Source organism: Pseudophryne corroboree, unplaced genomic scaffold (assembly GCF_028390025.1).
Source record: "Pseudophryne corroboree isolate aPseCor3 unplaced genomic scaffold, aPseCor3.hap2 scaffold_225, whole genome shotgun sequence".
NCBI lineage: Eukaryota > Metazoa > Chordata > Amphibia > Anura > Myobatrachidae > Pseudophryne > Pseudophryne corroboree.
This window is the reverse complement of record NW_026968900.1, coordinates 213,083-240,454: the sequence shown is the minus strand read 5'-3', so window position 1 is coordinate 240,454 and position 27,372 is coordinate 213,083. Positions and strand designations below refer to the sequence as shown.

Sequence of the window (27,372 nt, the reverse complement as noted above, 5' to 3'; positions counted from 1 at the left end):
TGCTGTCTGTTTCCACTTCTCTTTTCTTGAGCCGCTCCCTTCTATGCCCTTGCGCACTATCCTGACTTATCCTCCTGTCTGCTTACTTTGTGCCTTCAAACGCACAATGCGAACTACAGGTAGTGCTGCAGGGCCCACACCCTTTTAGTTGCCTTACAGAGCAGCTCTGGAGCTGTTACAGTGCCCAGCTGCTGCAAGAAATCAGCTTGAATGCTTCAGGGGCTGGGGCAGAGCCAACATGAGCCCCACACAAAAGGAGGGTGGGGGTGTTTAATGCGAACTAAGGGTCATCCAAGCACCGCAAAAGGCCGCCATGCCCTGCATGCCCCTTTTCTCTTTTCATATGCAGATGAGGGTTCCAGCCAACTTTGGCCCACTGCTTGGATGACATCACCGTATGCAAATCCGTCTTCTGCAGACCTTCCCCCAGGAATGCTTGTACTAGTTGTTGCATATGGTTTGATATTTGATGGTGCTTCAGTATTAGGCAGCCTTCCGCCCTCCCATGTTCATCTGAAAAGATGTGGTCTCCCTGCAGTTGTTGTCCCCAGACGAAAGTTCCCTTGTGCTTCCTCAGTTGAATCTCCTTAACTTGACGGGGGAGGGGCTGCCCGAGCAGCCACCCTCCCCAGCCCTATCCCAACTCATACTTATTTTGCATATGAGATCTCTTGATCATGAAGATTGTTCTCACAGGGTGAGGTTCATCCATTATATTTTAAAATAGGAAGGTACAAATTACATATTTGAATTGCATCTATGTGTTGGATTCAAATGTCCCCCCCCCCTTCCTTTCTCAATTGTGCCCGTCAGCAGCTATTCTAAGGTTGCTGCCAATGGGTGTGACACATTAATTTCTTCTGTGGGGTACACTGGACTCCACAAGGATTCACATTGGTGTGTAGAGTAGGATCTTGATCTGAGGCACCAACCGGCTCAAAGCTTTTGACTGTTCCCAAGAAGCTCAGTGCATTCTCCTCTATAACCCCGCTTCCATGAACAGGGAGCTCAGTTTGTAGTTGGTGCCTTCAGTAGCAGGCCACTTAACAGGGGCCTGCCTCAGGCAGCCTATTCTTAGCTATTAATTTTGACAAGAAAAGAAGAACTTGTTTTATGAGAATCTACAAGGGCTGCAGCAGGCTAGGTCTAATAGACATCTTTACTGCAGCTTCATCACTCCCAGCGGCGCTGTATACTCCCGTGCCCTGGTTGCTGGGTCACTGCAGCGGAGGCTCCGGTTTCTTCCTAAGGTCAGTCACACACACACCGCCCTTCCGGATCACGAGGCCGCTGATGAAGGGGAGCGTGGCCGTAGGGGGTGGACCGTGTGCGCACTGGCGTGGACACTGATTACTGGGCAGCCGCTCCACTAGCCACCAGGTACAGTTAAGGAGCACAGGTCTGGGGGTTTTTCTCCTATATTAAACCAATTTTGTACTGCCCGCAGCGCATTGTGATAGGTAATAGGGCCTGATTCAGGTTGGATTGCAATCACAATAAGCGATCCAACTGCAAAAATTGCTAAGAGCATACGCATGTGCCTGCATTTTCTGCGGCACCCCGCAGAGAATGCGATCGCCTCTGCCTGTCAATCGGGGCAGGGGGGGAGAGGGGGGTCAGCAACACTCCATTTCCAAGTCAGGGATGGAGCGGTGCGGGGGCAAGGCTTCAAAATGGGGTCTGCAATGGAGGAGACACAGGGGGCGTGGTCACAGCGGCTGTATGACATCACATTCAGCCGCTGTGATCACAAAAATGGTGGCGGCTTCCTGCGCGCACATACAGTCTGCACCAGCAGGAGGCTACACCATTTTTTATGATCACGCTGAACTGCAGTGCGACTGCAATTACAGCATGGTCAAGAAGGGAGGCGTCATGCTGGGTGGCCATTAGAGATGAGCGGGTTCGGTTCCTCGGAATCCGAACCCGCCCGAACTTCACCCTTTTTTGCACGGGTCCGAGCAGACTCGGATCCTCCCGCCTTGCTCGGTTATCCCGAGCGCGCCCGAACGTCATCATCCCGCTGTCGGATTCTCACAAGACTCGGATTCTATATAAGGAGCCGCGCGTCGCCGCCATTTTCACACGTGCATTGAGATTGATAGGGAGAGGACGTGGCTGGCGTCCTCTCCGTTTAGATTAGAAGATAGAGACGAGTGACATTTGATTTACTACTAATTTGGGGAGCAGTTGAACTTGTCAGGAGTACTCAGTAGTGCAGAGTTTTGCTGATAGTGACCACCAGTTTTATTATTTATAATCCGTTCTCTGCCTGAAAAAAAACGATACACATACCATATATGTGCTCAGCCTCAGTGTGCTGCATGATATATCATCTATGTATATCTGACTGTGCTGAGTGCTCACTGCTCACACAGCTTAATTGTGGGGGAGACTGGGGAGCAGTTATAGCAGGAGTACAGTGCACACTTTTGCTGCCAGTGTGACCACCAGTATATTGTCTGCCTGAAAAAGTTAAACACTCCTGTGGTGTTTTTTTTTTTATTCTATAAACGCATTCTGCTGACAGTGTCCAGCAGGTCGGTCATACATTATATTATATAAATATTTACCTGCAGTAGTGTTATATTTTTTTTTCATCTCTATCATCTTTATCATCTCTATATTAGCAGACGCAGTACGGTAGTCCACGGCTGTGGCTATCTCTGTGTCGTCAGTGCTCGTCCATAATTGTATACCTACCTACCTGTGGTGGGTTTTTTTTTTCTATCTTCTTCATACTAGTAGTTTAGGAGTCTGCTGACAGTGTCCACCAGGTCCATCATTATATTATATACCTACAGTAGTAATATATTTATTATATTATCTATACTAGCAGACGCAGTACGGTAGTCCACGGCTGTGGCTATCTCTGTGTCGTCAGTGCTCGTCCATAATTGTATACCTACCTGTGGTGGGGTGTTTTTTTTCTATCTTCTTCATACTAGTAGTTTAGGAGTCTGCTGACAGTGTCCACCAGGTCCGTCATTATATTATATACCTACAGTAGTAATATATTTAGTATATTATCTATACTAGCAGACGCAGTACGGTAGTCCACGGCTGTACCTACCTCTGTGTCGTCACTCGTCCATAATTGTATACCTAACTGTGGTGGGGTTTTTTTTTCTATCTTCTTCATACTAGTAGTTTAGGAGTCTGCTGACAGTGTCCACCAGGTCCGTCATTATATTATATACCTACAGTAGTAATATATTTAGTATATTATCTATACTAGCAGACGCAGTACTGTAGTCCACGGCTGTACCTACCTCTGTGTCGTCACTCGTCCATAATTGTATACCTACCTGTGGTGGGGTTTTTTTTTCTATCTTCTTCATACTAGTAGTTTAGCAGTCTGCTGACAGTGTCCACCAGGTCCGTCATTATATTATATACCTACAGTAGTAATATATTTAGTATATTATCTATGCTAGCAGACGCAGTACGGTAGGCCACGGCTGTGGCTATCTCTGTGTCGTCAGTGCTCATCCATAATTGTATACCTACCTACCTGTGGTGGGTTTTTTTTTCTATCTTCTTCATACTAGTAGTTTAGGAGTCTGCTGACAGTGTCCACCAGGTCCGTCATTATATTATATACCTACAGTAGTAATATATTTAGTATATTATCTATACTAGCAGACGCAGTACGGTAGTCCACGGCTGTACCTACCTCTGTGTCGTCACTCGTCCATAATTGTATACCTACCTGTGGTGAAGTTTTTTTTCTATCTTCTTCATACTAGTAGTTTAGCAGTCTGCTGACAGTGTCCACCAGGTCCGTCATTACATTATATATACCTACAGTAGTTATATATTTTTTTTTTTATATCATTAATTATCATCTCTATACTAGCAGACGCAGTACGGTAGGCCACGGCTGTGGCTATCTCTGTGTCGTCAGTGCTCGTCCATAATTGTATACCTACCTACCTGTGGTGGGGTTTTTTTTTCTATCTTCATCATACTAGTAGTTTAGCAGTCTGCTGACAGTGTCCACCAGGTCCGTCATTATAGAATATATACCTACAGTAGTTATATATATATTTTTTTTATATCATTAATTATCATCTCTATACTAGCAGACGCAGTACGGTAGTCCACGGCTGTAGCTACCTCTGTGTCGTCAGTCACTCGTCATCCATAAGTATACTAGTATCCATCCATCTCCATTGTTTACCTGAGGTGCCTTTTAGTTGTGCCTATTAAAATATGGAGAACAAAAATGTTGAGGTTCCAAAAATAGGGAAAGATCAAGATCCACTTCCACCTCGTGCTGAAGCTGCTGCCACTAGTCATGGCCGAGACGATGAAATTCCATCAACGTCGTCTGCCGAGGCCGATGCCCAATGTCATAGTACAGAGCATGTAAAATTCAAAACACAAAAGATCAGTAAAAAAAAGGACTCAAAAATCTAAATAAAAATCGTCGGAGGAGAAGCGTAAACTTGCCAATATGCCATTTACCACACGGAGTGGCAAGGAACGGCTGAGGCCCTGGCCTATGTTCATGGCTAGTGGTTCAGCTTCACATGAGGATGGAAGCACTCAGCCTCTCGCTAGAAAAATGAAAAGACTTAAGCTGGCAAAAGCACAGCAAAGAACTGTGCGTTCTTCAAAATCACAAATCCACAAGGAGAGTCCAATTGTGTCGGTTGCGATGCCTGACCTTCCCAACACTGGACGTGAAGAGCATGCACCTTCCACCATTTGCACACCCCCTGCAAGTGCTGGAAGGAGCACCCGCAGTCCAGTTCCTGATAGTCAGATTGAAGATGTCAGTGTTGAAGTACACCAGGATGAGGAGGATATGGGTGTTGCTGGCGCTGGGGAGGTGAGGTGGTTTGTTTAAGTCAGGCACCCGGGGAGACACCTGTTGTCCATGGGAGGAATATGGCCATTGACATGCCTGGTGAAAATACAAAAAAAAACTGCTCTTCGGTGTGGAAGTATTTCAACAGAAATGCGAACAACAGGTGTCAAGCCGTGTGTTGCCTTTGTCAAGCTGTAATAAGTAGGGGTAAGGACGTTAACCACCTCGGAACATCCTCCCTTATACGTCACCTGCAGCGCATTCATAATAAGTCAGTGACAAGTTCAAAAACTTTGGGCGACAGCGGAAGCAGTCCACTGACCAGTAAATCCCTTCCTCTTGTAACCAAGCTCACGCAAACCACCCCACCAACTCCCTCAGTGTCAATTTCCTCCTTCCCCAGGAATGCCAATAGTCCTGCAGGCCATGTCACTGGCAATTCTGACGAGTTCTCTCCTGCCTGGGATTCCTCCGATGCATCCTTGAGTGTAACGCCTACTGCTGCTGGCGCTGCTGTTGTTGCTGCTGGGAGTCGATGGTCATCCCAGAGGGGAAGTCGTAAGACCACTTTTACTACTTCCACCAAGCAATTGACTGTCCAACAGTCCTTTGCAAGGAAGATGAAATATCACAGCAGTCATCCTGCTGCAAAGCGGATAACTGAGGCCTTGGCATCCTGGGCGGTGAGAAACGTGGTTCCGGTATCCATCATTACTTCAGAGCCAACTATAGACTTGATTGAGGTACTGTGTCCCCGGTACCAAATACCATCTAGGTTCCATTTCTCTAGGCAGGCGATACCGAAAATGTACACAGACCTCAGAAAAAGACTCACCAGTGTCCTAAAAAATGCAGTTGTACCCAATGTCCACTTAACCACGGACATGTGGACAAATGGGGCAGGGCAGACTCAGGACTATATGACTGTGACAGCCCACTGGGTAGATGTATTGACTCCCGCCGCAAGAACAGCAGCGGCGGCACCAGTAGCAGCATCTCGCAAACGCCAACTCTTTCCTAGGCAGGCTACGCTTTGTATCACCGCTTTCCAGAATACGCACACAGCTGAAAACCTCTTACGGCAACTGAGGAAGATCATCGCAGAATGGCTTACCCCAATTGGACTCTCCTGTGGATTTGTGGCATCGGACAACGCCAGCAATATTGTGCGTGCATTATATCTGGGCAAATTCCAGCACGTCCCATGTTTTGCACATACCTTGAATTTGGTGGTGCAGAATTATTTAAAAAACGACAGGGGTGTGCAAGAGATGCTGTCGGTGGCCAGAAGAATTGCGGGACACTTTCGGCGTACAGGCACCACGTACAGAAGACTGGAGCAACACCAAAAACGCCTGAACCTGCCCTGCCATCATCTGAAGCAAGAAGTGGTAACGAGGTGGAATTCAACCCTCTATATGCTTCAGAGGATGGAGGAGCAGCAAAAGGCCATTCAAGCCTATACATCTGACCACGATATAGGAGGTGGAATGCACCTGTCTCAAGCGCAGTGGAGAATGATTTCAACGTTGTGCAAGGTTCTGCAACCTTTTGAACTTGCCACACGTGAAGTCAGTTCAGACACTGCCAGCCTGAGTCAGGTCATTCCCGTCATCAGGCTTTTGCAGAAGAAGCTGGAGACATTGAAGGAGGAGCTAAGACAGAGCGATTCCGCTAGGCATGTGGGACTTGTGGATGGAGCCCTTCATTCGCTTAACCAGGATTCACGGGTGGTCAATCTGTTGAAATCAGAGCACTACATTTTGGCCACCGTGCTCGATCCTAGATTTAAAACCTACGTTGTATCTCTCTTTCCGGCAGACACAAGTCTGCAGGGGTTCAAAGACCTGCTGGTGAGAAAATTATCAAGTCAAGTGGAACTTGATCGGTCAACAGCTCCTCCTTCACATTCTCCCGCAATTGGGGGTGCGAGGAAAAGGCTCAGAATTCCGAGCCCACCCGCTGGCGGTGATGCAGGGCAGTCTGGAGCGACTGCTGATGCTGACATCTGGTCCGGACTGAAGGACCTGCCAACGATTACGGACATGACGTCTACTGTCACTGCATATGATTCTCTCACCATTGAAAGAATGGTGGAGGATTATATGAGTGACCGCATCCAAGTAGGCACGTCAGACAGTCCGTACGTATACTGGCAGGAAAAAGAGGCAATTTGGAGGCCCTTGCACAAACTGGCTTTATTCTACCTAAGTTGCCCTCCCACAAGTAGTACTCCGAAAGAGTGTTTAGTGCCGCCGCTCACCTTGTCAGCAATCGGCGTACGAGGTTACTTCCAGAAAATGTGGAGAAGATGATGTTCATTAAAATGAATTATAATCAATTGCTCCGTGGAGACATTGACCAGCAGCAATTGCCTCCACAAAGTACACAGGGAGCTGAGATGGTAGATTCCAGTGGGGACGAATTGATAATCTGTGAGGAGGGGGATGTACACGGTGATGAATCGGAGGATGATGATGAGGTGGACATCTTGCCTCTGTAGAGCCAGTTTGTGCAAGGAGAGATTAATTGCTTCTTTTTTGGTGGGGGTCCAAACCAACCCGTCATTTCAGTCACAGTCGTGTGGCAGACCCTGTCACTGAAATGATGGGTTGGTTAAAGTGTGCATGTCCTGTTTATACAACATAAGGGTGGGTGGGAGTGCCCAAGGACAATTCCATCTTGCACCTCTTTTTTCTTTCATTTTTCTTTGCGTCATGTGCTGTTTGGGGAGTGTTTTTTGGAAGGGCCATCCTGCGTGACACTGCAGTGCCACTCCTAGATGGGCCAGGTGTTTGTGTCGGCCACTTGGGTCGCTGAGCTTAGTCACACAGCTACCTCATTGCGCCTCTTTTTTTCTTTGCGTCATGTGCTGTTTGGGGAGTGTTTTTTGGAAGGGCCATCCTGCGTGACACTGCAGTGACACTCCTAGATGGGCCAGGTGTTTGTGTCGGCCACTTGGGTCGCTGAGCTTAGTCACACAGCTACCTCATTGCGCCTCTTTTTTTCTTTGCGTCATGTGCTGTTTGGGGAGTGTTTTTTGGAAGGGCCATCCTGCGTGACACTGCAGTGCCACTCCTAGATGGGCCAGGTGTTTGTGTCGGCCACTTGGGTCGCTGAGCTTAGTCACACAGCTACCTCATTGCGCCTCTTTTTTTCTTTGCGTCATGTGCTGTTTGGGGAGTGTTTTTGGAAGGGCCATCCTGCGTGACACTGCAGTGCCACTCCTAGATGGGCCAGGTGTTTGTGTCGGCCACTTGGGTCGCTGAGCTTAGTCACACAGCTACCTCATTGCGCCTCTTTTTTTCTTTGCGTCATGTGCTGTTTGGGGAGTGTTTTTTGGAAGGGCCATCCTGCGTGACACTGCAGTGCCACTCCTAGATGGGCCAGGTGTTTGTGTTGGCCACTTGGGTCGCTGAGCTTAGTCACACAGCTACCTCATTGCGCCTCTTTTTTTCTTTGCGTCATGTGCTGTTTGGGGAGTGTTTTTTGGAAGGGCTATCCTGCGTGACACTGCAGTGCCACTCCTAGATGGGCCAGGTGTTTGTGTCGGCCACTTGGGTCGCTGAGCTTAGTCATCCAGCGACCTCGGTGCAAATTTTAGGACTAAAAATAATATTGTGAGGTGTAAGGTGTTAAGAATAGACTGAAAATGAGTGGAAATTATGGTTATTGAGGTTAATAATACTTTGGGATCAAAATGACTCCCAAATTCTATGAACAAGGGAAAATGTCATCATCCCGCTGTCGGATTCTCGCGAGATTCGGATTCCATATAAAGAGCTGCGCGTTGCCGCCATTTTTACTCGTGCATTGAAGAGAGAGCGGAGAGGACGTGGCTATGTTCTCTCAGTGGAAATCTCAATATCAGTGCTCAGTATCAGTGGATACTTATTGCTGCTCAGTAATACTAGTAGTGTGTCTCTCCTGCTCAGTGTCAGTTCTCAGTAGTATCCTCATCAGTGCTCAGTATCACTGCTCATTGTCTTGTGCTGCATTGTTGTGCTCAGCATACTACAGTACATTACTAATAGTCCAGTGCTGCATCTTGCTGCTCAGTGTCAGTTCTAGTATCCTCATCAGTGCTCACTATCACTGCTCATTGCATTGTGGTGTTCTGTAAACTACAGTAACATAGTAATATAGTAACATATAGTAACATAGTTTTTGAGGTTGAATAGAGGCAAATTGCCCATCGTGTTCAACCTGTTTTAAGTTGTGATGATTCTACATACTTGCTTAATAATGTATTATGACTAGTTAGCTACTACAACTCATGTTACCCCCGGATTAACCATGTTGATATTTTAAGTATTATAAACTTGGATAGCTTTTTCATTCAGAAATGTATCCATTCCTTTTTTAAATCCAATTACAGAGTCCGCCATTACCACCTTCCCTGGCAGGGAATTCCACATCCTGATTGCCCTAACAGTGAAGATCATAGTATCTCACCTGGCAGGTAAGTAGGAGTTGGGCCAGAGCTGTGGAGGATTGCTGCTCGGGCACCCCCTGTGAAGTGAAGGAGATCCAACTGAGGCAGCACAAGGGAACTCTCGAAAGAAGAACAAGGCTAGAGGAAGATCTGAGACAAAGAAATCTGACTTTTACCAGAGCTGACTAGAGGAAAGCACAAACACAGTCCCCCACTACCACAAATAATGCAGTCGAGTTTCCCACATTTTGGAAATCACAGGGGTCAGCATACCCAGAATGCAATGAATGAACCTCACCCTGGGAGAACAATCTTCATGACCATGGTATCGCCTATGCAAAATAAGTATGATTTGGGATAGGGCTGGGGAGGGCCGCTGCTCAGGCACATCTCTGTCAAGTATAGGAGATTCAACTGAGGCAGCACAAGGGAACTCTCATCTGGGGACAACAACTGCAGGGAGAACACATATTTTCAGATGAACATGGGAGGGCAGAAGGCTGCCTAATACTGAAGCACCCCCAAACAACAAACCAAATGCAACAACTAGTACAAGCATTCCTGGGGGAAGTTCTGCAGAAGACGGATTTGCATACGGTGATGTCATCCAAGCAGTGGGCCAAAGTTGGCTGGAACCCTCATCTGCATATGAAAAGAGAAAAGGGGCATGCAGGGCATGGCGGCCTTTTGCGGCGCTTGGATGACCCTTAGTTCGCATTAAACACCCCCACCCTCCTTCGGTGTGGGGCTCATGTTGACAATGCCCCAGCCCCTGAAGCATTCAAGCTGATTTCTTACAGCAGCTTGGCACTGTAACAGCTCCAGAGCTGCTCTGTAAGGCAAGTAAAAGGGTGTGTAGTTTGCATTGTGCATTGGAAGGCACAAAGTAAGCAGACAGGAGGAGAAGTCAGGATAGTGCACAAGGGTATAAAAGGGAGGGGCTCAAGAAAAAAGAAGTGGAAACAGACAGCAAACTAGGCTGGAGAGAGACCTGAGACAAAGAGATCTGAATTATACGAGAGCCGACCAGGGGAAACACAAATTATGCAGTCAAGTTTCCCACATTTGGGGAAATCGCAGGGGCAGCACACCCAGAGTGCAATGGGTAAGCCTTGCCCTGGAAGAAGCACCTTCATGATCATAGTATCTCACCTGGCAGGTAAGTAGGAGTTGGGCTTGAGCTGGGGAGGGTCGCTGCTCGGGCACCGCCCTGTCAACTGAAGGAGATCCAACTGAGGAAGCACAAGGGAACTCTCGAAAGAAGAACAAGGCTAGAGGAAGATCTGAAACAAAGAAATCTGACTTTTACCAGAGCTGACCAGAGGAAAACACAAACACAGTCCCCCACTACCACAAATAATGCAGTCGAGTTACCCACATTTGGGGAAATCACAGGGGTCAGCATACCCAAAATGCAATGAATGAACCTCACCCTGGGAGAACAATCTTCATGACCATGGTATCTCCTATGCAAAATAAGTATGATTTGGGATAGGGCTGGGGAGGGCCGCTGCTCAGGCACATCTCTGTCAAGTAAAGGAGATTCAACTGAGGCAGCACAAGGGAACTCTCATCTGGGGACAACAACTGCAGGGAGAACACATATTTTCAGATGAACATGGGAGGGCAGAAGGCTGCCTAATACTGAAGCACCCCCAAACAACAAACCAAATGCAACAACTAGTGCAAGCATTCCGGGGGGAAGGCCTGCAGCAGATGGATTTGCATATGGTGATGTCATCCAAGCAGTGGGTCAAAGTTGGCTTCAATCCTCATCTGCATATGAAAAGAGAAAAGGGGCGTGCAGGGTATGGCGGCCTTTTGCGGCGCTTGGATGACCCCTAGTTCGCATTAAACACCTCCACCCTCCTTTGGTGTGGGGCTCATGTTGACAATGCCCCAGCCTCTGAAGCATTCAAGCTTATTTCTTACAGCAGCTTGGCACTGAAACAGCTCCAGAGCTGCTCCGTAAGGCAAGTAAAAGGGTGTGGGCCCTGCAGCACTACCTGTAGTTTGCATTGTGCATTGGAAGGCACAAAGTAAGCAGACAGGAGGAGAAGTCAGGATAGTGCACAAGGGTTAGCTGAACACACTAACCGATTGCGCCACAGAGACACTTTGCAAAAAGTATATACTGACAAAGACTAATAAGCATTCATCTAGAACGTTTCCTAGAAAAACTTTAAAAAGTCAATAATCTGGAGAGTGTTTGTAAGATGTTTCTTCCAGCAACCAATGAAGAAACACATTGGTACTTTCGCATGATGAGTGAGTGCTTCAGGATCTCTTGCACTTACATGTGCAGCAGAGTACTGCAATGGAAGCATGCTGGGTCCATAACCCAGAGGTAGGCAGATTGAAACTATCCTTTGCTATATGCATTTTTTTGTTGTTCATTAAAGTAATCCAAAACTGGGATTGATATTTTAGCTTTTATTTTTACTTAAAGTACAATAACTTTTACCATTTTAATTTGTTTTAATAGTATATTGACAGTATTGTTTTCTTTCAAAAATCCACTTAATTTTCTTTACCCTATTATTAAAATGGTAATTGACAAAAACAAACTACATTGTCACCAGAAGGGCAATACAAAATGTACAAGTGATATATTAAAATCATCTTTCCAGCTTGAATTTCAATGATGCATTGGGGCAACGATTTTGTGAGAAACATCTTCACCCTTAAATAAAGATTTTCTTAATTCCTTACCTGTGTGCTAATTAGATATCACCTTGTTTTCACATTAAACAGACTTCCACATGAGAAAGCAGCAAGGATGCAGTGGCGTTAATGTTTCCTGGTGTCAACCTGTATTATTTCAGTAGATATTGAAATGAGGATGCATCTTGCTGCCTTTCCAATGAAGCAAGTTTAATTTAGTAATAGGTGAAAAACCATCCCTACAAATATGTTAATCAGATACTTGGCTTTGTGGACACTTTTCAGAGAACAAATTAGTTAGCATAAAAATAAAGCCAGAAAATGAAGAGCTGTTTAATCACTCAATTGGATTTTTCTGCCAGCATTTTTCTTTTTCTCTGCAACCCACTGCTAAATTGTGCTTCCTAGCTGTTTTTATAAAATCACTGAATCAAATCTAACTCTGATTACATCAGAGAAGGCCAGGTACCCTACACCATAACAGGGGGTTTGAAATTTTGACTTGTCTACTTAAAGATCACCAAAATCTGATAACAAGGTCAATTAAGTCCCTGGGTGGGATTGAACCACCAACCTTTTGGTTAATAGCCTTACACACTAACTGATTGCGCCACCGCGACACTTTGCAAAAGTACATACTGACAAAGGCTAATAAGCATTCATCTAGAACGATTCCTAGAAACATTTTAAAAAGTCAATAATGTCGAGAGTTTTTGTATGATGTTTCTTCCATCAACCAATGAAGAAACACATTGGTACTTTCCCATGATGAGTGAGTGCTTCAGGATCTCTTGCACTTACATGTGCAGCAGAGTACTGTAATGGAAGCATGCTGGGTCCATAACCCAGAGGTAGGCAGATTGAAACTATCCTCTGCTATATGCATTTTTTTTTGTTAATTAAAGTAATCCAAAACTGGGATTGATATTTTTGCTCTTTTATTTTTACTTAAAGTACAATAACTTTTACCATTTTAATTTGTTTTAATAGTATATTGACAGTATTGTTTTCTTTCAAAAATCCAATTAATTTTCTTTACCCGATTATTAAAATGGTAATTGACAAAAGCAAACTACATTGTCACCAGAAGAGCAATACAAAATGTACAAGTGATATATTAAAATCATCTTTCCAGCTTGAATTTCAATGATGCATTGGGGCAACGATTTTGTGAGAAACATCTTCACCCTTAAATAAAGATTTTCTTAATTCCTTACCTGTGTGCTAATTAGATATCACCTTGTTTTCACATTAAACAGACTTCCACATGAGAAAGCAGCAAGGATGCAGTGGCGTTAATGTTTCCTGGTGTCAACCTGTATTATTTCAGTAGATATTGAAATGAGGATGCATCTTGCTGCCTTTCCAATGAAGCAAGTTTAATTTAGTAATAGGTGAAAAACCATCCCTACAAAGATGTTAATCAGATACTTGGCTTTGTGGACACTTTTCAGAGAACAAATTTGTTAGCATAAAAATAAAGCCAGAAAATGAAGAGCTGTTTAATCAGTCAATTGGATTTTTTTGCCAGCATATTTCTTTTTCTCTGCAACCCACTGCTAAATTGTGCTTCCTAGCTGTTTTTATAAAATCACTGAATCAAATCTAACTCTGATTACATCAGAGAAGGCCAGGTACCCTACACCATAACAGGGGTTTTCGAAATTTTGACTTGTCTACTTAAAGATCACCAAAATCTGATAACAAGGTCAATTAAGTCCCTGGGTGGGATTGAACCACCAACCTTTTGGTTAATAGCCTTACACACTAACTGATTGCGCCACCGCAACACTTTGCAAAAGTACATACTGACAAAGGCTAATAAGCATTCATCTAGAACGATTCCTAGAAACATTTTAAAAAGTCAATAATGTGGAGAGTTTTTGTATGATGTTTCTTCCATCAACCAATGAAGAAACACATTGGTACTTTCCCATGATGAGTGAGTGCTTCAGGATCTCTTGCACTTACATGTGCAGCAGAGTACTGTAATGGAAGCATGCTGGGTCCATAACCCAGAGGTAGGCAGATTGAAACTATCCTCTGCTATATGCATTTTTTTTTTGTTAATTAAAGTAATCCAAAACTGGGATTGATATTTTTGCTCTTTTATTTTTACTTAAAGTACAATAACTTTTACCATTTTAATTTGTTTTAATAGTATATTGACAGTATTGTTTTCTTTCAAAAATCCAATTAATTTTCTTTACCCGATTATTAAAATGGTAATTGACAAAAGCAAACTACATTGTCACCAGAAGAGCAATACAAAATGTACAAGTGATATATTAAAATCATCTTTCCAGCTTGAATTTCAATGATGCATTGGGGCAACGATTTTGTGAGAAACATCTTCAGCCTTAAATAAAGATTTTCTTAATTCCTTACCTGTGTGCTAATTAGATATCACCTTGTTTTCACATTAAACAGACTTCCACATGAGAAAGCAGCAAGGATGCAGTGGCGTTAATGTTTCCTAGTGTCAACCTGTATTATTTCAGTAGATATTGAAATGAGGATGCATCTTGCTGCCTTTCCAATGAAGCAAGTTTAATTTAGTAATAGGTGAAAAACCATCCCTACAAAGATGTTAATCAGATACTTGGCTTTGTGGACACTTTTCAGAGAACAAATTTGTTAGCATAAAAATAAAGCCAGAAAATGAAGAGCTGTTTAATCAGTCAATTGGATTTTTTTGCCAGCATATTTCTTTTTCTCTGCAACCCACTGCTAAATTGTGCTTCCTAGCTGTTTTTATAAAATCACTGAATCAAATCTAACTCTGATTACATCAGAGAAGGCCAGGTACCCTACACCATAACAGGGGTTTTCGAAATTTTGACTTGTCTACTTAAATATCACCAAAATCTGATCACAAGGTCAATTACATCCCTGGGTGGGATTGAACCACCAACCTTTAGATTAATAGCTGAACACACTAACCGATTGCGCCACAGAGACACTTTGCAAAAAGTACATACTGACAAAGACTAATAAGCATTCATCTAGAACGTTTCCTAGAAAAACTTTAAAAAGTCAATAATCTGGAGAGTTTTTGTAAGATGTTTCTTCCAGCAACCAATGAAGAAACACATTGGTACTTTCGCATGATGAGTGAGTGCTTCAGGATCTCTTGCACTTACATGTGCAGCAGAGTACTGCACTGGAAGCATGCTGGGCCCATAACCCAGAGGTAGGCAGATTGAAACTATCCTTTGCTATATGCATTTTTTTTTTGTTCATTAAAGTAATCCAAAACTGGGATTGATATTTTAGCTTTTATTTTTACTTAAAGTACAATAACTTTTACCATTTTAATTTTTTTTAATAGTATATTGACAGTATTGTTTTCTTTCAAAAATCCAATTAATTTTCTTTACCCGATTATTAAAATGGTAATTGACAAAAGCAAACTACATTGTCACCAGAAGAGCAATACAAAATGTACAAGTGATATATTAAAATCATCTTTCCAGCTTGAATTTCAATGATGCATTGGGGCAACGATTTTGTGAGAAACATCTTCACCCTTAAATAAAGATTTTCTTAATTCCTTACCTGTGTGCTAATTAGATATCACCTTGTTTTCACATTAAACAGACTTCCACATGAGAAAGCAGCAAGGATGCAGTGGCGTTAATGTTTCCTGGTGTCAACCTGTATTATTTCAGTAGATATTGAAATGAGGATGCATCTTGCTGCCTTTCCAATGAAGCAAGTTTAATTTAGTAATAGGTGAAAAACCATCCCTACAAAGATGTTAATCAGATACTTGGCTTTGTGGACACTTTTCAGAGAACAAATTTGTTAGCATAAAAATAAAGCCAGAAAATGAAGAGCTGTTTAATCAGTCAATTGGATTTTTTTGCCAGCATATTTCTTTTTCTCTGCAACCCACTGCTAAATTGTGCTTCCTAGCTGTTTTTATAAAATCACTGAATCAAATCTAACTCTGATTACATCAGAGAAGGCCAGGTACCCTACACCATAACAGGGGTTTTCGAAATTTTGACTTGTCTACTTAAAGATCACCAAAATCTGATAACAAGGTCAATTAAGTCCCTGGGTGGGATTGAACCACCAACCTTTTGGTTAATAGCCTTACACACTAACTGATTGCGCCACCGCAACACTTTGCAAAAGTACATACTGACAAAGGCTAATAAGCATTCATCTAGAACGATTCCTAGAAACATTTTAAAAAGTCAATAATGTGGAGAGTTTTTGTATGATGTTTCTTCCATCAACCAATGAAGAAACACATTGGTACTTTCCCATGATGAGTGAGTGCTTCAGGATCTCTTGCACTTACATGTGCAGCAGAGTACTGTAATGGAAGCATGCTGGGTCCATAACCCAGAGGTAGGCAGATTGAAACTATCCTCTGCTATATGCATTTTTTTTTTGTTAATTAAAGTAATCCAAAACTGGGATTGATATTTTTGCTCTTTTATTTTTACTTAAAGTACAATAACTTTTACCATTTTAATTTGTTTTAATAGTATATTGACAGTATTGTTTTCTTTCAAAAATCCAATTAATTTTCTTTACCCGATTATTAAAATGGTAATTGACAAAAGCAAACTACATTGTCACCAGAAGAGCAATACAAAATGTACAAGTGATATATTAAAATCATCTTTCCAGCTTGAATTTCAATGATGCATTGGGGCAACGATTTTGTGAGAAACATCTTCAGCCTTAAATAAAGATTTTCTTAATTCCTTACCTGTGTGCTAATTAGATATCACCTTGTTTTCACATTAAACAGACTTCCACATGAGAAAGCAGCAAGGATGCAGTGGCGTTAATGTTTCCTAGTGTCAACCTGTATTATTTCAGTAGATATTGAAATGAGGATGCATCTTGCTGCCTTTCCAATGAAGCAAGTTTAATTTAGTAATAGGTGAAAAACCATCCCTACAAAGATGTTAATCAGATACTTGGCTTTGTGGACACTTTTCAGAGAACAAATTTGTTAGCATAAAAATAAAGCCAGAAAATGAAGAGCTGTTTAATCAGTCAATTGGATTTTTTTGCCAGCATATTTCTTTTTCTCTGCAACCCACTGCTAAATTGTGCTTCCTAGCTGTTTTTATAAAATCACTGAATCAAATCTAACTCTGATTACATCAGAGAAGGCCAGGTACCCTACACCATAACAGGGGTTTTCGAAATTTTGACTTGTCTACTTAAATATCACCAAAATCTGATCACAAGGTCAATTACATCCCTGGGTGGGATTGAACCACCAACCTTTAGATTAATAGCTGAACACACTAACCGATTGCGCCACAGAGACACTTTGCAAAAAGTACATACTGACAAAGACTAATAAGCATTCATCTAGAACGTTTCCTAGAAAAACTTTAAAAAGTCAATAATCTGGAGAGTTTTTGTAAGATGTTTCTTCCAGCAACCAATGAAGAAACACATTGGTACTTTCGCATGATGAGTGAGTGCTTCAGGATCTCTTGCACTTACATGTGCAGCAGAGTACTGCACTGGAAGCATGCTGGGCCCATAACCCAGAGGTAGGCAGATTGAAACTATCCTTTGCTATATGCATTTTTTTTTTGTTCATTAAAGTAATCCAAAACTGGGATTGATATTTTAGCTTTTATTTTTACTTAAAGTACAATAACTTTTACCATTTTAATTTTTTTTAATAGTATATTGACAGTATTGTTTTCTTTCAAAAATCCAATTAATTTTCTTTACCCGATTATTAAAATGGTAATTGACAAAAACAAACTACATTGTCACCAGAAGAGCAATACAAAATGTACAAGTGATATATTAAAATCATCTTTCCAGCTTGAATTTCAATGATGCATTGGGGCAACGATTTTGTGAGAAACATCTTCACCCTTAAATAAAGATTTTCTTAATTCCTTACCTGTGTGCTAATTAGATATCACCTTGTTTTCACATTAAACAGACTTCCACATGAGAAAGCAGCAAGGATGCAGTGGCGTTAATGTTTCCTGGTGTCAACCTGTATTATTTCAGTAGATATTGAAATGAGGATGCATCTTGCTGCCTTTCCAATGAAGCAAGTTTAATTTAGTAATAGGTGAAAAACCATCCCTACAAATATGTTAATCAGATACTTGGCTTTGTGGACACTTTTCAGAGAACAAATTAGTTAGCATAAAAATAAAGCCAGAAAATGAAGAGCTGTTTAATCACTCAATTGGATTTTTCTGCCAGCATTTTTCTTTTTCTCTGCAACCCACTGCTAAATTGTGCTTCCTAGCTGTTTTTATAAAATCACTGAATCAAATCTAACTCTGATTACATCAGAGAAGGCCAGGTACCCTACACCATAACAGGGGGTTTGAAATTTTGACTTGTCTACTTAAATATCACCAAAATCTGATCACAAGGTCAATTACATCCCTGGGTGGGATTGAACCACCAACCTTTAGATTAATAGCTGAACACACTAACCGATTGCGCCACAGAGACACTTTGCAAAAAGTACATACTGACAAAGGCTAATAAGCATTCATCTAGAACGATTCCTAGAAACATTTTAAAAAGTCAATAATGTGGAGAGTTTTTGTATGATGTTTCTTCCATCAACCAATGAAGAAACACATTGGTACTTTCCCATGATGAGTGAGTGCTTCAGGATCTCTTGCACTTACATGTGCAGCAGAGTACTGTAATGGAAGCATGCTGGGTCCATAACCCAGAGGTAGGCAGATTGAAACTATCCTCTGCTATATGCATTTTTTTTTTGTTAATTAAAGTAATCCAAAACTGGGATTGATATTTTTGCTCTTTTATTTTTACTTAAAGTACAATAACTTTTACCATTTTAATTTGTTTTAATAGTATATTGACAGTATTGTTTTCTTTCAAAAATCCAATTAATTTTCTTTACCCGATTATTAAAATGGTAATTGACAAAAGCAAACTACATTGTCACCAGAAGAGCAATACAAAATGTACAAGTGATATATTAAAATCATCTTTCCAGCTTGAATTTCAATGATGCATTGGGGCAACGATTTTGTGAGAAACATCTTCACCCTTAAATAAAGATTTTCTTAATTCCTTACCTGTGTGCTAATTAGATATCACCTTGTTTTCACATTAAACAGACTTCCACATGAGAAAGCAGCAAGGATGCAGTGGCGTTAATGTTTCCTGGTGTCAACCTGTATTATTTCAGTAGATATTGAAATGAGGATGCATCTTGCTGCCTTTCCAATGAAGCAAGTTTAATTTAGTAATAGGTGAAAAACCATCCCTACAAAGATGTTAATCAGATACTTGGCTTTGTGGACACTTTTCAGAGAACAAATTTGTTAGCATAAAAATAAAGCCAGAAAATGAAGAGCTGTTTAATCAGTCAATTTGATTTTTTTGCCAGCATATTTCTTTTTCTCTGCAACCCACTGCTAAATTGTGCTTCCTAGCTGTTTTTATAAAATCACTGAATCAAATCTAACTCTGATTACATCAGAGAAGGCCAGGTACCCTACACCATAACAGGGGTTTTCGAAATTTTGACTTGTCTACTTAAATATCACCAAAATCTGATCACAAGGTCAATTACGTCCCTGGGTGGGATTGAACCACCAACCTTTTGATTAATAGCTGAACACACTAACCGATTGCGCCACAGAGACACTTTGCAAAAAGTACATACTGACAAAGACTAATAAGCATTCATCTAGAACGTTTCCTAGAAAAACTTTAAAAAGTCAATAATCTGGAGAGTTTTTGTAAGATGTTTCTTCCAGCAACCAATGAAGAAACACATTGGTACTTTCGCATGATGAGTGAGTGCTTCAGGATCTCTTGCACTTACATGTGCAGCAGAGTACTGCACTGGAAGCATGCTGGGCCCATAACCCAGAGGTAGGCAGATTGAAACTATCCTTTGCTATATGCATTTTTTTTTTGTTCATTAAAGTAATCCAAAACTGGGATTGATATTTTAGCTTTTATTTTTACTTAAAGTACAATAACTTTTACCATTTTAATTTTTTTTAATAGTATATTGACAGTATTGTTTTCTTTCAAAAATCCAATTAATTTTCTTTACCCGATTATTAAAATGGTAATTGACAAAAACAAACTACATTGTCACCAGAAGAGCAATACAAAATGTACAAGTGATATATTAAAATCATCTTTTCAGCTTGAATTTCAATGATGCATTGGGGCAACGATTTTGTGAGAAACATCTTCACCCTTAAATAAAGATTTTCTTAATTCCTTACCTGTGTGCTAATTAGATATCACCTTGTTTTCACATTAAACAGACTTCCACATGAGAAAGCAGCAAGGATGCAGTGGCGTTAATGTTTCCTGGTGTCAACCTGTATTATTTCAGTAGATATTGAAATGAGGATGCATCTTGCTGCCTTTCCAATGAAGCAAGTTTAATTTAGTAATAGGTGAAAAACCATCACTACAAATATGTTAATCAGATACTTGGCTTTGTGGACACTTTTCAGAGAACAAATTAGTTAGCATAAAAATAAAGCCAGAAAATGAAGAGCTGTTTAATCATTCAATTGGATTTTTCTGCCAGCATATTTCTTTTTCTCTGCAACCCACTGCTAAATTGTGCTTCCTAGCTGTTTTTATAAAATCACTGAATCAAATCTAACTCTGATTACATCAGAGAAGGCCAGGTACCCTACACCATAAGAGGGGGTTTGCAATTTTGACTTGTCTACTTAAATATCACCAAAATCTGATCACAAGGTCAATTACGTCCCTGGGTGGGATTGAACCACCAACCTTTTGATTAATAGCTGAACACACTAACCGATTGCGCCACAGAGACACTTTGCGAAAAGTATATACTGACAAAGACTAATAAGCATTCATCTAGAACGTTTCCTAGAAAAACTTTAAAAAGTCAATAATCTGGAGAGTGTTTGTAAGATGTTTCTTCCAGCAACCAATGAAGAAACACATTGGTACTTTCGCATGATGAGTGAGTGCTTCAGGATCTCTTGCACTTACATGTGCAGCAGAGTACTGCAATGGAAGCATGCTGGGTCCATAACCCAGAGGTAGGCAGATTGAAACTATCCTTTGCTATATGCATTTTTTTTTGTTCATTAAAGTAATCCAAAACTGGGATTGATATTTTAGCTTTTATTTTTACTTAAAGTACAATAACTTTTACCATTTTAATTTGTTTTAATAGTATATTGACAGTATTGTTTTCTTTCAAAAATCCACTTAATTTTCTTTACCCTATTATTAAAATGGTAATTGACAAAAACAAACTACATTGTCACCAGAAGAGCAATACAAAATGTACAAGTGATATATTAAAATCATCTTTCCAGCTTGAATTTCAATGATGCATTGGGGCAACGATTTTGTGAGAAACATCTTCACCCTTAAATAAAGATTTTCTTAATTCCTTACCTGTGTGCTAATTAGATATCACCTTGTTTTCACATTAAACAGACTTCCACATGAGAAAGCAGCAAGGATGCAGTGGCGTTAATGTTTCCTGGTGTCAACCTGTATTATTTCAGTAGATATTGAAATGAGGATGCATCTTGCTGCCTTTCCAATGAAGCAAGTTTAATTTAGTAATAGGTGAAAAACCATCACTACAAATATGTTAATCAGATACTTGGCTTTGTGGACACTTTTCAGAGAACAAATTAGTTAGCATAAAAATAAAGCCAGAAAATGAAGAGCTGTTTAATCACTCAATTGGATTTTTCTGCCAGCATTTTTCTTTTTCTCTGCAACCCACTGCTAAATTGTGCTTCCTAGCTGTTTTTATAAAATCACTGAATCAAATCTAACTCTGATTACATCAGAGAAGGCCAGGTACCCTACACCATAACAGGGGGTTTGAAATTTTGACTTGTCTACTTAAAGATCACCAAAATCTGATAACAAGGTCAATTAAGTCCCTGGGTGGGATTGAACCACCAACCTTTTGGTTAATAGCCTTACACACTAACTGATTGCGCCACCGCGACACTTTGCAAAAGTACATACTGACAAAGGCTAATAAGCATTAATCTAGAACGATTCCTAGAAACATTTTAAAAAGTCAATAATGTGGAGAGTTTTTGTATGATGTTTCTTCCATCAACCAATGAAGAAACACATTGGTACTTTCCCATGATGAGTGAGTGCTTCAGGATCTCTTGCACTTACATGTGCAGCAGAGTACTGTAATGGAAGCATGCTGGGTCCATAACCCAGGGGTAGGCAGATTGAAACTATCCTCTGCTATATGCATTTTTCTTTTGTTAATTAAAGTAATCCAAAACTGGGATTGATATTTTTGCTCTTTTATTTTTACTTAAAGTACAATAACTTTTACCATTTTAATTTGTTTTAATAGTATATTGACAGTATTGTTTTCTTTCAAAAATCCAATTAATTTTCTTTACCCGATTATTAAAATGGTTATTGACAAAAGCAAACTACATTGTCACCAGAAGAGCAATACAAAATGTACAAGTGATATATTAAAATCATCTTTCCAGCTTGAATTTCAATGATGCATTGGGGCAACGATTTTGTGAGAAACATCTTCACCCTTAAATAAAGATTTTCTTAATTCCTTACCTGTGTGCTAATTAGATATCACCTTGTTTTCACATTAAACAGACTTCCACATGAGAAAGCAGCAAGGATGCAGTGGCGTTAATGTTTCCTGGTGTCAACCTGTATTATTTCAGTAGATATTGAAATGAGGATGCATCTTGCTGCCTTTCCAATGAAGCAAGTTTAATTTAGTAATAGGTGAAAAACCATCCCTACAAAGATGTTAATCAGATACTTGGCTTTGTGGACACTTTTCAGAGAACAAATTTGTTAGCATAAAAATAAAGCCAGAAAATGAAGAGCTGTTTAATCAGTCAATTGGATTTTTTTGCCAGCATATTTCTTTTTCTCTGCAACCCACTGCTAAATTGTGCTTCCTAGCTGTTTTTATAAAATCACTGAATCAAATCTAACTCTGATTACATCAGAGAAGGCCAGGTACCCTACACCATAACAGGGGTTTTCGAAATTTTGACTTGTCTACTTAAATATCACCAAAATCTGATCACAAGGTCAATTACGTCCCTGGGTGGGATTGAACCACCAACCTTTTGATTAATAGCTGAACACACTAACCGATTGCGCCACAGAGACACTTTGCAAAAAGTACATACTGACAAAGACTAATAAGCATTCATCTAGAACGTTTCCTAGAAAAACTTTAAAAAGTCAATAATCTGGAGAGTTTTTGTAAGATGTTTCTTCCAGCAACCAATGAAGAAACACATTGGTACTTTCGCATGATGAGTGAGTGCTTCAGGATCTCTTGCACTTACATGTGCAGCAGAGTACTGCACTGGAAGCATGCTGGGCCCATAACCCAGAGGTAGGCAGATTGAAACTATCCTTTGCTATATGCATTTTTTTTTTGTTCATTAAAGTAATCCAAAACTGGGATTGATATTTTAGCTTTTATTTTTACTTAAAGTACAATAACTTTTACCATTTTAATTTGTTTTAATAGTATATTGACAGTATTGTTTTCTTTCAAAAATCCAATTAATTTTCTTTACCCGATTATTAAAATGGTAATTGACAAAAACAAACTACATTGTCACCAGAAGAGCAATACAAAATGTACAAGTGATATATTAAAATCATCTTTCCAGCTTGAATTTCAATGATGCATTGGGGCAACGATTTTGTGAGAAACATCTTCACCCTTAAATAAAGATTTTCTTAATTCCTTACCTGTGTGCTAATTAGATATCACCTTGTTTTCACATTAAACAGACTTCCACATGAGAAAGCAGCAAGGATGCAGTGGCGTTAATGTTTCCTGGTGTCAACCTGTATTATTTCAGTAGATATTGAAATGAGGATGCATCTTGCTGCCTTTCCAATGAAGCAAGTTTAATTTAGTAATAGGTGAAAAACCATCACTACAAATATGTTAATCAGATACTTGGCTTTGTGGACACTTTTCAGAGAACAAATTAGTTAGCATAAAAATAAAGCCAGAAAATGAAGAGCTGTTTAATCACTCAATTGGATTTTTCTGCCAGCATATTTCTTTTTCTCTGCAACCCACTGCTAAATTGTGCTTCCTAGCTGTTTTTATAAAATCACTGAATCAAATCTAACTCTGATTACATCAGAGAAGGCCAGGTACCCTACACCATAACAGGGGGTTTGAAATTTTGACTTGTCTACTTAAAGATCACCAAAATCTGATAACAAGGTCAATTAAGTCCATGGGTGGGATTGAACCACCAACCTTTTAGTTAATAGCCTTACACACTAACTGATTGCGCCACAGCGACACTTTGCAAAACTATATACTGACAAAGGCTAATAAGCATTCATCTAGAACGATTCCTAGAAACATTTTAAAAAGTCAATAATGTGGAGAGTTTTTGTAAGATGTTTCTTCCATCAACCAATGAAGAAACACATTGGTACTTTCCCATGATGAGTGAGTGCTTCAGGATCTCTTGCACTTACATGTGCAGCAGAGTACTGTAATGGAAGCATGCTGGGTCCATAACCCAGAGGTAGGCAGATTGAAACTATCCTCTGCTATATGCATTTTTTTTGTTAATTAAAGTAATCCAAAACTGGGATTGATATTTTTGCTCTTTTATTTTTACTTAAAGTACAATAACTTTTACCATTTTAATTTGTTTTAATAGTATATTGACAGTATTGTTTTCTTTCAAAAATCCAATTAATTTTCTTTACCCGATTATTAAAATGGTAATTGACAAAAACAAACTACATTGTCACCAGAAGAGCAATACAAAATGTACAAGTGATATATTAAAATCATCTTTCCAGCTTGAATTTCAATGATGCATTGGGGCAACGATTTTGTGAGAAACATCTTCACCCTTAAATAAAGATTTTCTTAATTCCTTACCTGTGTGCTAATTAGATATCACCTTGTTTTCACATTAAACAGACTTCCACATGAGAAAGCAGCAAGGATGCAGTGGCGTTAATGTTTCCTGGTGTCAACCTGTATTATTTCAGTAGATATTGAAATGAGGATGCATCTTGCTGCCTTTCCAATGAAGCAAGTTTAATTTAGTAATAGGTGAAAAACCATCCCTACAAATATGTTAATCAGATACTTGGCTTTGTGGACACTTTTCAGAGAACAAATTAGTTAGCATAAAAATAAAGCCAGAAAATGAAGAGCTGTTTAATCACTCAATTGGATTTTTCTGCCAGCATTTTTCTTTTTCTCTGCAACCCACTGCTAAATTGTGCTTCCTAGCTGTTTTTATAAAATCACTGAATCAAATCTAACTCTGATTACATCAGAGAAGGCCAGGTACCCTACACCATAACAGGGGGTTTGAAATTTTGACTTGTCTACTTAAAGATCACCAAAATCTGATAACAAGGTCAATTAAGTCCCTGGGTGGGATTGAACCACCAACCTTTTGGTTAATAGCCTTACACACTAACTGATTGCGCCACCGCGACACTTTGCAAAAGTACATACTGACAAAGGCTAATAAGCATTCATCTAGAACGATTCCTAGAAACATTTTAAAAAGTCAATAATGTGGAGAGTTTTTGTATGATGTTTCTTCCATCAACCAATGAAGAAACACATTGGTACTTTCCCATGATGAGTGAGTGCTTCAGGATCTCTTGCACTTACATGTGCAGCAGAGTACTGTAATGGAAGCATGCTGGGTCCATAACCCAGAGGTAGGCAGATTGAAACTATCCTCTGCTATATGCATTTTTTTTTTGTTAATTAAAGTAATCCAAAACTGGGATTGATATTTTTGCTCTTTTATTTTTACTTAAAGTACAATAACTTTTACCATTTTAATTTGTTTTAATAGTATATTGACAGTATTGTTTTCTTTCAAAAATCCAATTAATTTTCTTTACCCGATTATTAAAATGGTAATTGACAAAAGCAAACTACATTGTCACCAGAAGAGCAATACAAAATGTACAAGTGATATATTAAAATCATCTTTCCAGCTTGAATTTCAATGATGCATTGGGGCAACGATTTTGTGAGAAACATCTTCACCCTTAAATAAAGATTTTCTTAATTCCTTACCTGTGTGCTAATTAGATATCACCTTGTTTTCACATTAAACAGACTTTCACATGAGAAAGCAGCAAGGATGCAGTGGCGTTAATGTTTCCTGGTGTCAACCTGTATTATTTCAGTAGATATTGAAATGAGGATGCATCTTGCTGCCTTTCCAATGAAGCAAGTTTAATTTAGTAATAGGTGAAAAACCATCCCTACAAAGATGTTAATCAGATACTTGGCTTTGTGGACACTTTTCAGAGAACAAATTTGTTAGCATAAAAATAAAGCCAGAAAATGAAGAGCTGTTTAATCAATCAATTGGATTTTTTTGCCAGCATATTTCTTTTTCTCTGCAACCCACTGCTAAATTGTGCTTCCTAGCTGTTTTTATAAAATCACTGAATCAAATCTAACTCTGATTACATCAGAGAAGGCCAGGTACCCTACACCATAACAGGGGTTTTCGAAATTTTGACTTGTCTACTTAAAGATCACCAAAATCTGATAACAAGGTCAATTAAGTCCCTGGGTGGGATTGAACCACCAACCTTTTGGTTAATAGCCTTACACACTAACTGATTGCGCCACCGCGACACTTTGCAAAAGTACATACTGACAAAGGCTAATAAGCATTCATCTAGAACGATTCCTAGAAACATTTTAAAAAGTCAATAATGTGGAGAGTTTTTGTATGATATTTCTTCCATCAACCAATGAAGAAACACATTGGTACTTTCCCATGATGAGTGAGTGCTTCAGGATCTCTTGCACTTACATGTGCAGCAGAGTACTGTAATGGAAGCATGCTGGGTCCATAACCCAGAGGTAGGCAGATTGAAACTATCCTCTGCTATATGCATTTTTTTTTTGTTAATTAAAGTAATCCAAAACTGGGATTGATATTTTTGCTCTTTTATTTTTACTTAAAGTACAATAACTTTTACCATTTTAATTTGTTTTAATAGTATATTGACAGTATTGTTTTCTTTCAAAAATCCAATTAATTTTCTTTACCCGATTATTAAAATGGTAATTGACAAAAGCAAACTACATTGTCACCAGAAGAGCAATACAAAATGTACAAGTGATATATTAAAATCATCTTTCCAGCTTGAATTTCAATGATGCATTGGGGCAACGATTTTGTGAGAAACATCTTCAGCCTTAAATAAAGATTTTCTTAATTCCTTACCTGTGTGCTAATTAGATATCACCTTGTTTTCACATTAAACAGACTTCCACATGAGAAAGCAGCAAGGATGCAGTGGCGTTAATGTTTCCTGGTGTCAACCTGTATTATTTCAGTAGATATTGAAATGAGGATGCATCTTGCTGCCTTTCCAATGAAGCAAGTTTAATTTAGTAATAGGTGAAAAACCATCCCTACAAAGA

The 27,372-nt window shown here is 39.9% G+C and overlaps 3 non-coding genes across 3 annotated transcripts; all 3 read right to left on the bottom strand.

Moving 5' to 3' along the window:
* Positions 1-9,437: 9,437 nt before the first annotated feature.
* On the bottom strand, positions 9,438-9,600 carry LOC135009055 (U1 spliceosomal RNA). The gene has a single exon (XR_010208645.1). It is a non-coding gene; the product is annotated as a U1 spliceosomal RNA (small nuclear RNA).
* Positions 9,601-10,255: 655 nt separating this feature from the next.
* Positions 10,256-10,418, bottom strand: LOC135009163 (U1 spliceosomal RNA). The gene has a single exon (XR_010208745.1). It is a non-coding gene; the product is annotated as a U1 spliceosomal RNA (small nuclear RNA).
* Positions 10,419-10,570: 152 nt separating this feature from the next.
* Positions 10,571-10,734, bottom strand: LOC135009025 (U1 spliceosomal RNA). The gene has a single exon (XR_010208615.1). It is a non-coding gene; the product is annotated as a U1 spliceosomal RNA (small nuclear RNA).
* Between the last annotated feature and the right edge of the window lie 16,638 nt (positions 10,735-27,372).